This window comes from Camelus dromedarius, chromosome 4, assembly GCF_036321535.1.
Source record: "Camelus dromedarius isolate mCamDro1 chromosome 4, mCamDro1.pat, whole genome shotgun sequence".
NCBI classification, from domain to species: Eukaryota; Metazoa; Chordata; class Mammalia; order Artiodactyla; family Camelidae; genus Camelus; species Camelus dromedarius.
Genome location: NC_087439.1, coordinates 90,604,574 through 90,616,852, shown reverse-complemented (window position 1 = coordinate 90,616,852; position 12,279 = coordinate 90,604,574).

The following is a 12,279-nucleotide window of genomic DNA, read 5'->3' as shown; positions in this document are numbered from 1 at the left end:
AGGGACTCAAAAAGGATTGAATCTGAGTAATTGAGCCTCGAGGGCAGGTCTTGTACTCTGGAAGCCCCTGGCGGCTCAACCTGGCCCGTGGGATAGTGAAGACTCAGACACCAAAGATGCTAGTGAAAAGTTGAGGTCAAAATGCTCCATAAAATGTGAAAGTGGAAAAGAGCAACATTTTCAAATTAATGTATTAATTACTTTTTGGGGGAATTGAACTACTTTAAAAACAAACACTCAAACTACTCCCTGAGACATTCACAGAATTGCATGAACACCCCTAACAGTATTTGTATTCAGGTTGAATCTTCTCATTCGGGAAAACTGTTTCTTTTAAATGGCAGTGCTGGGAGTTGAATCCAGGCCCTTGTGCGTGCTAAGCATGTGCTCTGCCACTGAGCTATACCCACCCCCTTCCTGTGTGCCTCTTCTTAATGGCCAGGTGGGAGATGCCCCAGGTTTAGACAAATGTGGCATGTGCCCCCAGTTCCTGGAGAAACCCAGCCTGGGTAGGTGGAGGATATCCAGATTCTTCTAATGGGACATGGAAGCAGATTGGGGTGGCATTTCCCTGGAGGTGATGTCTGGACTAATGTCCACCTTCCCTGCCACAACAAAGTGATCCCAGGGCCCAAGGCTAGGGATTCCTGCACCAAACTGCCATCAGTCCCCTCACCGGGGAGGGAGGCCAGGGGAGGCCCAGGTGTTGGAGTCACCTGCAGAGAGCTGCTGGGGCCTGGAACATGGAAGGGCCTGGAATGTGGTAGGGCCTTGAGTCCACACAGGTTGCCCGTAGAACTCTGTGCCTAGGAGAGACAGGTACATGTCTCTAGTGAGAACCAAGGGACAGTCCTTAGTGTCCCCAAAAGAAAAGGCAGGATGTGCTTCTCTGAGTGGAACACAGAGAGGTCTTAAAAGGTTACTTAGCAGATATTTAATTAAGCTTGAAGAAGTCATAAACTCCAGGCTCGTTCTTGCGTGTAGTCCAGAAGTTCAGAGCATGGGTGTAGCGATGCGGGAATCCAGAGTTAAGCAGTGAGGTTTGGAATTTTGCCAAAGGACCTGGAGGGACAGCAAGCAGATGGGAGGCCGAACACCCTGAAAGAGCCAGGGTCCGCCCAGCCCAGGCTGTGGGCTGAAGGAGGAGGAAGGATTTGGTCTCCAGTTCCCCCCGTGCAGGACTCTGCTCATCTCACCGCGTCCCAGTCCAACCCTGGCCCTCCTCTCTCTGCAGGAGCCAGGGGTCGTGGAAGCCAAGGAGCTGGCTCTCATCCCTTGAGGGAGGGTGAGGGTGAGCCTTGGTGGCAGTAGAGGGGGTCTTGTCACCACCTCCCTCTGCAGGAATGTTCAAGACTCTTTCTGATGGGAACTTGGCCAAGGTCAAAAAGGAAAGTGAAGAGAGTGACGTCAAAAGCTGTGAAAACATGTGGTCTCGATGACAGAGGACAACATTAATATGAACCCAACACATAGGTCCCCTGCTTTGCTTGTCTGGGCCGGACGCCCATTCCCCCACAGCTCCCTGGACTTCCCTGTCACAACACTTAGCACACTGTCCAATAACTTCCAGTTTGTTCTATCCCACTAGACCGTGGGCTCTGGAAGGGCAGGGTCCGTTTCTTATTCACCAGTCCCTGCCCAGGGCCAGCCATGCTGCAGCCTCTCAGCCATGCTCTGAAAGCCTGTGTATCGTATCTTGGTCTAGAGATTAGGTCTACCCAGGCTGGGAGGCTGGCCATGAGGCCTGTGAGCTCTCAGAGGGCAAGGCCGTGTCCTACTCATCTCTGCCCCCATGCCCCGGACAGGGCCCAGCAAGGCTCAGAACTGTTTGTTGAGCGAATGTCTGACATCACCTCCTCACTCACCGCCTGTTTGGTTCCATCTCAGTCTGTGGCCGGAGTGAGCCGAACGGTGTGCAAAAGACCTTCTCTTAACTGCTTGGAAAACCGTGCTGATACTCTGTGCAGAGGCAGGAGTGGGGGTGGGGGGGTTCCTCATGGCTCTGGCCCCCGAGGACAGCAGGACGGGGTGTTCTCCCCTGCTAAATGCCCACGTGCCCTGAGGAGGGGTGGCCAGGTGGCCGCCCCACAAAACCGATGGAAGACGGCCCATCTGAGCCAAGGCACTGAATTCTCCGGGCTCAGGGCCACCCAAGGGGGCTGCTGAGGCTGGGACTTGGTGCAAATCACCAAAATACTGTTCTTTCCACCCAGTGCTTGTCCCAGTTCTGGTAAATGTGAGTTTTATTGTCAGCAACAACAGGCAACAGCACAAAGAGAGCGGGAGGAGATCCAACTGGAAACTTTCCTGGACTCAGAGAGACAGTCTCTGCTCAGCAAAGCCTGGCCCTGGAGTCTTGGTGACAGCGGTCTCCTGGGTAACGGTGGCCAGAACGGGGAGCTCGGGCCCTGCTGGGGTGAGGGTGGGGGTCTCTGGATTCAGCTGGGCAGGCTGTGTGGGGCAGCTCTGCTGTGACGGGTTGGCCGAGAGGAGAAATGACCCGGTGGGTACCAGGGCTCCATCTGCACTGCAGGCCGAGGGGGTGGGTGCAGCTTGGGTGGTCAGGGGCTAGGAGGTCCTCAGTGACACCTGGGAGATGGGGGCACTCCTGCAACAGAAGGGATCTCTGCCTTCTAACCCTATATTGCAAGGCCCCCAATCACCACACCTAGGCCTGCTCTGCCCTCCATGAACAGGGCATTTCTGAACACCTAGAGAATCAAGGTATAGCATCTCTTTTGAAATGGGAAGGAAGGACTTTTGCCTCCCAGATTGATTAGATCTGCCCCATTTCCCAAATTGCATGGTATTCCATCGGAGTACTGCTGACTGCTGCTGGGTTTTTTTTTTTTTTTTTTCTCTCTCTTTTTCCAGTGGAGGAACCGGTGATTGAACCCAAGACCTCCTGTATGTTAAGCATGCGCTCTACCACTGAGCTATACCCTCCCCCTAAACTGGTTCTAACTGCCAGGATCCAGAGAGGCCTGGGGGTGTTCCAGGGCGGGTCAGCTGCACCCCTGCTTCCTATAGAAATGACACAGCCTTGGCCTCTGCAGGATCGGCCTCGGTGCTGATCAGCTGCCAGGGCTGCCCAGGCAGAGGGTGGGGAGTAGAGGGCTGTTCTCTCCTCTTGCAAGCCTGTACTCATGACCTTTCTCTTTCCTGTCTTCTGTCACTCGCCCCTCCCCAACCCTCCCCCCCGCCCCACCCCCAGCTAACTTTGCCACAAAGGGAAGACCTGTGGAGGCCCCCTGGAGGTTAGCTATAGTTTTACAGTAATAAATTGTCCCTAATTAGTGGGAGCCGGTGGGGAGGGGCTTCGTATCAGGAGGGGTGGGCAATGTTAGCATCTCTCCACAGGATGAGGAATGTGTCCTAACCTGGGGAAACTGATGGCTTTAATTCCTCCCTAGTGGCACCTGGAGAAGACCTTCAGAAGCGAAGCCCTGACCCCCAGGCACTTTGCTGCGTGTCCTGGAGAGGAAGGCTGCGGGGATCTCGGATGAGGACACTAGAGGCAGGGCGGGAGGCAAGAGAGAGGAGGTGTCAGAAGCAGACGCCAAAAGGACTAAGAGTGGGGAAAATTCTCCACCATCTTCTGGATGTAACGTGTGCTCAGGATTGTCTAATACTAATATTGAATTTATTTGAGCCCAGGGCTGTACTTACACATTCTTCGAACTGTTGTGAACTCAACTGAGAGCTTATTTAACCCTATCAGTAACCGAGAGAGAGATATTATTATCTCCAGTTTGCAGAGTGGGGAACTGAGATTTGGAGAGATTAAATGACTTGCTTGAGCTCACTCTGGTAGCTTGTATCCACAGATGGCCCCAAACAGCTTCATCCCCCACTGCACACAAGGGCCACTTCTCTCATCAAGAAGCAGAGCTAATGTTCCCTCCTCTTGAATCTGAGTTGGGCCCAGAGCTGCTCGACTGAATAGAATGGAGAGGAAATGCTGTGCTGGGACCGTCAGCCCAGGCATTAAGAGCGCTTGGGAGCTTTGGCTTCCTCCAGAGGTTTGGGTTTGGGTTCCTTGGAACCAGCATCTGTGGTGTGAGGAGGCCCAGGCAGCCAAGTGGAGAGGCCCGTTTGGAAGAGAATCAAGACTCTCGGCCAGTCGGCCCCGCTGAGCTCTGAACTGCTGTGACACCATCTTAGAAGCAGGTCTTCTTGGCGGTGTGGAAACAGCTCAGTGGTAGAGGGTGTGCTTAGCATGCACGAGGTGCTGGGTTCAATCCCCAGTGCCTCCACTGGGAAAAAACAAAATAAAAAAGAAACAACAACAAAAACTATTTTAAAAAGAAGTAGATCTTTTTGCCCCCAATAGACAACCCAGCTGATGACACGTGGGGAAAAGTCAAGCTGTCCCCACCGAGCCCGGCGCAAATTGTAAAGTCTTTCACAAATACCTGCTGTTTTAAGCCACAGGTTTTGCAGTGTTTATTATGCAGCCATAGATAAGCAAAAGAACCACACAGCCAGCAAGTGGCAGGAATGGGATTCAAACCCAGGGCTGGTAGTCCGGAGTTCACTCTCTGACCACTGTCTCCCAGGGCTGACCTGCCACCACTGATGTGCAGGACATCATCTGCCCCTTCTCCCTGAGATGAGGCTGTGCGAACTTCCTCTCGTGTCCAAGATGCAGGTTGGGCCCTCTCTGTTTCCAGGAACCCTGGAACAAGAACCTTCCTCCTCACACAGCTCCAGGAACTCCCAGCCCAGCTTGGGGGATGCAGAGAGCTCGCCTCAGGGTCAGAGTCACTGCTCTGGCCCCTCCTCAGCCACAGAACCAGCTGCGTGGGATGCCCACGGCGGAGCCTGCAAGACCTAAACATTATGCAGACCTAAGACTTGGTCACCTTCCCCCCTTTTCCCGACATCCCCCCTCAGTTGTAGATGAAGAGCCCAGAGGCTGAGAGAGAAAGAAGTCAAAGGCAAAGTGAGGTCGCAGAGAGGGGCCCTGGGTTCTCCTGCCCCTCATCACCCCTCGGGGATCTGAGAAAAGAGGCGGGGCACGCCCACTGGTCAGAGATTCCAAAATAAAGGACTTGGGAAGGAGGTGACTCCAAAGCAATCCTGCAACTCTTGCTCATCCTCTACTCCAGGCTGCTAACTGGAAAGAGCGTCTCTAAGGAAAGAATGACCAGTGTCCCATGCACCAGGCCTTGGCCTTTGTCTAGTGAGAGGGGCTTCCCTGAGAGCTTGCTGTTATGTCCCCTGCTGCTGGGAGCGGCAATCCTGAGGACCTGGTGTGTGACAAGCACCTGCGGAGGCTAATGGGGGTGGGCTGTGGCTGGAGCTGCCTGCCCAGGCTCAGAGCTCAGAGGATGTGCCGGGAATGCCGGTGCTGCGGGAGCAGCAGTGTCAAAAGATGGGCGAAGGTCTCAGAAGCTGGTCTGAGCTACTTAGATCCAGGCACAGAAGGCTGGAGCTGGCGGAGTGTCCACCTGCGTTGAAGTGCAGCAAGAGGTGAGGATGGGGGCTCAAAGGCTTCCACAGGTGCCAGATAACACACAGCTGGTGGCCCTTCCTGCCTCTTGGCTCCTCCCTGGCCAACACCACCCTCTTCCCCCATCACCCAGTAGCCTTGTGGGGTGGTGCCGGGGGTGTGGCGGGGGCTCCATGGTGGAGGGGGCAGCTCCAGCTTCACATGAACTTTGGAGTCTCCACTGTTTTGCCTAACTCCACATTGTAGTGACTGAAATCGGATTTTTGTGGCTAAAGTGACCCAAGGAATTTTTATTATCTTGGATTGACCTGAAAAACCAGGAAACCAACCTTAGATTTCATCTGGGGTTGGGAAGAGAACTGATCCCACAGAGCATGTTTGAAAAGCAAGTGGGAAGAGAGAATAAAGTGGTTTTCTGATTCTACCCACTGGGCTCTCTTGCTCAGTAAAACTGTTACACAAACAAGGAAGAATTCTGGCTAATTTATCCAGAAAGGGGTTTATCGACAGGACACTGGGCGCTCAGAGAATCACTGACGGACTGGAGAAGCAGCTCCAGCAAATGAATGATGATGAAGGGAACCACGGAGAGGATGCCACCCCCTCCCTCTGCTCACAGGACTCTGGGTGACAAGGTCTTCACACATTTCTAGAAATTACAACAGGAGGCAGCCACTGTCTCCCGTCAAAGCTCTGTTGGTTGGGGAAGACCCCAAATACAGGCACATGATTCAGATGCTGGGCCCTGGAGGAGGGGGAGGGGGCTAAAAAAAGAGTGAAGCCTTAATTGATCGCTCTTCAAACGGAAGTAACAGCTGCGTTTACCCCCACGTTATTGTGATTACATTTTCTGCCAGCAGGCTAAATGGGGACTTGAAAACTAGATTATTGTAGAAAAACAAAGATACTTTTTTGCACGCCTGAATTTACAGCTATGAGATTCATACTCACCCCAGAGACAATGCAAGAAATGAACAGAAATGAGCAAAGCAAATCAGTGAAAGCCCCTGGCATGTGCTCGAACATAGTGGGTCTCTGCTCCATGAGTCTTGGACAAGGAGGCTGGTCAAAGTCATGGTCCTCCCTCTCTCCCCACCCCTCTCCCCCATTATCTCACTGCTGCCCCATTAGGGGCAGAGCCTACACTCTTGTGGGGCCAGACAGGGCACGTTAGCTCTCAGTCTCACAGATGGGAGACTGGCTCTGGACGCTGGGCCACTGGAACGTGTGCAGCACACAGCAAGGGCTGGGAGATGCGGCGGTGGGTGGCAGGGTCTGGGCCTCACTGATGCTCTGGATCCACCCTCTTGGGACAGCACCATCCCAAGACCTGGACTCCAAGCCTCCCTTCTAGCCCCCCAGTCTCCCTCAGAAGACTCAGCCCCAGGAGGGCCATAGGCTCTAATGCACTGTGACATGTCCTCTGGCCCATGGAAGACATACCTCGTGTTGCATTTTACCCACCCACCACCATTCCTCCTTACCATCCTCCATCCTCAGATGAATTCCCAGGAGGCCTACCCTGGCCGCTGTTTGGGCTCTCTCTCCTCTGGGCCCCATGCTGCCGGGCCACATGCAAACCAGTGTTCTTAAAGCTGGAAAAGACTTAGTCTTTTCAGAATGATTTATTCCAAACTCTTCACTTTATGTAGGATCAGCTATATAAAATATATAACCAATAAGGACCTATTGTATAGCACAGGGAACCATACTCAATATCTTGAAGTAATAACCTATAATGGAAAAGAAGCTGAAAAAGAATACACAGATACATTGTATATGTGTATGTATACCTGAATCACTTTGCTCTGCAACTGAAACTAGGACAACATTGTAAATCAACCATACTTCAATAAAAGAAAAAAAAAAAAAACGGGCGTGTTGGAACCCAAAGACAGTGTTATTCCACCACAGCTATACAGGCACACCAGGGGTCAGTGCAAAGTCTAGACCCCCAGGCCTCCAAACACCAGCCTCCCTTCTTCCTCCGGGGACACTGCATACACGGCCTCAGGTGTCTGCCTCGTAGGTGCTATGCTTCCCCACAAGGGCGTGTCCCTTGGGGATGGGCTCTTTCTCCTCCGGTGGGCAGCAGGTGGTGCCCAGAGCTCACCAAGCATCCCTGGGCTGGGCAGAAGCCGGTCCAACATTCCCTCCCATTTATTGATGCTCTGAGGTCTCTGATAAGTAAGACTCTAGCACCAGTGGGTGGTAACTCCTTCAGGCAGAAGGCTGAGAACGATTACCATGGAGACCGCCCAGGCTCTGGTTTCCATAGCAACACTTGCAAGAGGTTACAGAGCTTCCTACTTATGTCAACTTAACATTTCCAACTGCTCTATTCTTCAGGCTAAACCTGGGCTTAATACAGGGCTCCTTTCTAGGATGGGTGACAGACCTCAAGGGCCAGAGAGGAAACGGGTGAAACTCTGACAACGAGGGCATCTCCTCAGCTATCAGGCCCTCCTCCAATCTGGCTGTATATATATGTGTATATATACTCTATGTGTATATATATATATATATATATATATATATATACATAGAGAGAGAGAGAGAGGGACACATTTCAATTATAAAAAGAGCACATGGTGTGGAAGGAGGCACAGCTCTCTGTCATCCCTGCTTTCCAGAAGTGATTGATGTTACAAGGTTCCGAGTGCCCTTCCAGGAGCAGTATAAGCACATCCATAGAGCTATCTTTTTAAAAAGTCACAAATGGTGTACGCATGTGTGTATATATCTTGCTCTGCCACCTGCTTTACCCTAATTATAGATCTTGGAGAACTTTACACATCAGCACAAATAGATCTACCTCTGTCTTTGTAGTGGCAACAAAATCTTGCACTTTTTAAAACTAAGTCTTTAATTGAACATCTCTTGTTTTCAGTTTCTTCCTATTACAACAATAAATGGCCTCGTACATATATTTCTGTATACTTGTTTGAGGCTATCCACAGGATAAATTTCCTTGGCATGAAATTGCTGGGTCAAACACATTATGTTTTAAAAATTGAAATTTTAAAATCTGATTCTTGTCAAACCAATTTACTGCCACTATTGACACAAGAAGGCTTATGCACACTTGAGAAGACTGTATTATTAAACTTACACAAAACAAAATTGCAAAACCAATCTCTCTAACTCATTCTATGAGACCAGCAAAACTTTAACACAAAAACCTGACAAAGACACTATGAGAAAGGAAAATTACAGGTCAATTTTACTAATAAACATATATTTAAAACTCCTAGATAAACTATGAAAGAAACAAAATCTACTTATAATCAATGCAATTGTTTATATAGAAAACACAAAAGAATCCTTGGGTAATTTCTTAGAGTAAGAAAGACCACTTGGCAAGTTTGCTGAATCAGTAGTCAAAAATTAGTTACATTTCTACACACTAGCAACAAAGAGTTATAATTATTAATTCTAATAACAATATAAAAGATTTAGGGATCAATCAAATGAAAGGTGTGCAAGACTTCTACTGAGAGAAGTATGAAATTATATTGGAAGATATTAAAAATCCAAATAAGTTTTTAAAATACCATGTTCATGGATAAGGACATATATTTATAACAATTTTTAATTATATTAGAAATTAGAGTAATTTTCAATTCTCCCCAAGTGGATCTATAGATTTAAAACAAGTCCAATAAAAACCTCGACAAATGTTTCATAGAACTTGATAAATTATTTCTAAAATGCATATGAAAACAAAGGGCCAAGAACAGTCATGGCACTGCTGCAGAAAGTCAAGGAAGGACTCTTGCACTGTCAGGTGTGTAAGTCTTGTTTTAAGTGTGGTTGTGACTCAAAGAATAGACCCAGTAGGACAGACTAGAAAGCCCAGAAATAGACCTTATACATACGGAAATTCAATCATTGCAGACACACACTGCACACCACAAACAGAACCAATGGTTATCCCTACCTCACAGCATGCCAGGGGATAAAAAGGGATTTTAAAATGTAATATACAAAACTTTAAAAGGAATGGAAGAAAACATAGGACAATCGCTCTTCATTCTTGGTATAGGAAGGATTTTGGAAACAAGATGCAAAAATCCCTAACCATAAAGGAAGAGGGATACATTTGACTACATTAAAATCAATAATTTCTGCTCATCAAAGAGAATACAAAGAAAGTGAGAAGACAAGCCACAAACTTGGCTAAGAGATTTGCACACATCAATGACAAAATACATAAAGACTATATAAAATATATAAAGAACTCCTGTAAGTCAATAAAAAAAAAATGAAGCATCTAATAGAAAAATAGGCCAAAGAGCACAAATAGGCATTTCATAGGAAAAGTCCAACACACATATGAAACTCAACCCAATTTCCTAGTAATCAGGTAAATGAAAATTAAAACCAAAATGAAATACCATTTACTCTCAATCCATTGCCAAAAAATCCCAAGGGTTATTAATATTAAGTGTTGGCAAGAACTTGGAGCAGGGGGAATGTCTCTGCAGCACAGGTGGGAATGTAAATTGGTTCAACTCTTTATAAGAAACAATCTGGTAGAATTTTGTGAGTTAAACATTTGCGTACTGAGTGACCCACTGGTTCCCTTTTAAGGTGTATATGATAGGGAAACCCTTGCACGGGTGACCAGAAGCTTTGTAAAAGAAATGTCTACCAAAGCATTTTTCTTATAGTAAAAAATCAGAAAGATCCCAAATATTCATTGTTAGGAGAAAAGGTAATTAAACTGTATATCTACTTAATAGCCTGATACACTGCAGTTCAAATGAATTAAATACTACAGGCACCAATGTGGAAGAATCTTAGAAATATAAGGTTGGGGAGGAAAAACAAATCAGGGAATAATACATGTGTATTATTACTACTTTTATGATGGTCAAATCCAAGCAAAATTTCATGAGGGGTTCATAGAGCTGTGGTAGAGTTATAACACAAAGCACAGAAACTCAGGATAGGAGTTAACCTGGCTTGGTTAATTAATATAAGGAGATTGGCTAATATACGGAATGTTGATATATTTTCATGATTGTCTTTGGATCTAAGAATAGATGTACTTTTAACGTCCCTCAGAGGATATAGAAGTGGAAGCAGGGATGGAAAGAAGAGGCTGGGATGATGTAGGAGCCTCCGAACATGGGAGCCAACAAATCCTTGCATCCCTGAGCATGTAAGCTTCTCCCCACATCCAGAGGTGGTCCACTTCCCTTTCACTTAAATAGGGGCTAGTTTTGTGACTTGCTTTGACCAATAATGCATGGAAGTAATGTTCTGGAACTTCAGATTCCAGGCTTTAAAAAACAGGCAGCTTCAGCTTCCCCTCTTGGAGTTCAGGCGCCAAGCTGTAAGGAAAACCAGGGTATTGACTGGCGCCTGTTCCAAGCCATATCCTGGAAGGAAGGGGCCATTCTGGATGTGCCAGCTCAGCCAAGCTCCCAGTTGAATGCAAAGCAGGAGAGAGCAGGTAGCCCATGAGGGCTGACATCAGTTACCGTGGAACTCAGCCATCCCTGCAGAATTAAGTTCTGGGGTGCTTTGTTACACGGCAGCAAGGGGAGTGGTACATGTGAAGAATTCAGTGATACTGGCAGTCTTCTGTTTCATTAGTCAGCTGTCGGGTTCCAGACGCACACTGGTTGTGCCTCATAGCTTACAAGCTAGTGATTGATGTACAGTATTCTGTACGTATTAAATGCTTCACAATATAAAATACGAAAAAACCTCTAGCTTACGCAGATTGTATCTACCTAGTTTTGATTTGTGTTTTCTATGTAACCGTGATTGAACATCTTTTCATGCTTAAGCAGTGTTCCATTTGAATTTCTCTGTGAACTGCATGCTCATATTCTTTGCCGCTTTATCTATTGGGTTATTCATTTTTTTTATCGATTTATAATAACTTTCATACTAAGAAAAATAGCCCTTTTATGTCCTATGTTTATAATCACTCTCTCAGTTTGCCACTTACAAAACTTTTAACTTTGTGGTATATTCTGCTGTCTATAAATTCTAGTTTTTCATACTTCAAGTGATTATTGGTAGGTATCAACCTTAAAGATTATCTCCTCCAAGATGCTCTTTTAAAGCATCTCTTCTCAAGTACTTTTATGGTTTCACTTCATACTTAAAAGCTTTGATCCACTCAGAATTAATTTTGTTAGAGGGACATAGGATCGAGGTTTTTTGTCAAAATGGCTAGCCAGTCATGCAATTAAAAAGAACCCACATGTCCCCCACTGACCTAAATTTCCTTGTATTTAAGTCAGCCTCTGAGCCCCCACATTGTTCTCCACTGACCTCGTCCTTTGCTACCCCAAACTCTTTAATTACAGTATTTTATGTTTAGTATCTGGAGACAGTTCCTCCCCCTTTTCAGGATTCACCTGGCTGCTCCCGCTGTTTACTTTGCCCAAAGAACTTAATGTGTCAGTTAAAAAATAAATTCTGTCGGCATTTTAATTGTGACTGCCTTGCATTTAGATTGGCAAATGTAACAAAACCCTACATCTTCCCAAGATTGCCTTTAGATCTGAGAACAAGGTGTATCTGCACTAACTTGTTGGATCTTTTGTGTCCCTCGCAGGATTACTGAGCCTGTGAGCCAAGGGTGTAGGCGCTCATCCTTGTCCCCAGGGCAGGACCCAGGTCCTACCTCTGCGGTCCACTCAACCAAGCCTCCGGGCAACTCCCACCCCCTCCTTCTCTGCAGAATGTGACCCTGTGACTCATGCCAAACCTCAGCTCAGCTCCACCAAGATGGTTATTAATTGCCCAGCAATTGTGGAGAACATGACACCGTCCTTGTGCTTAAGGACAAGCAATAATGA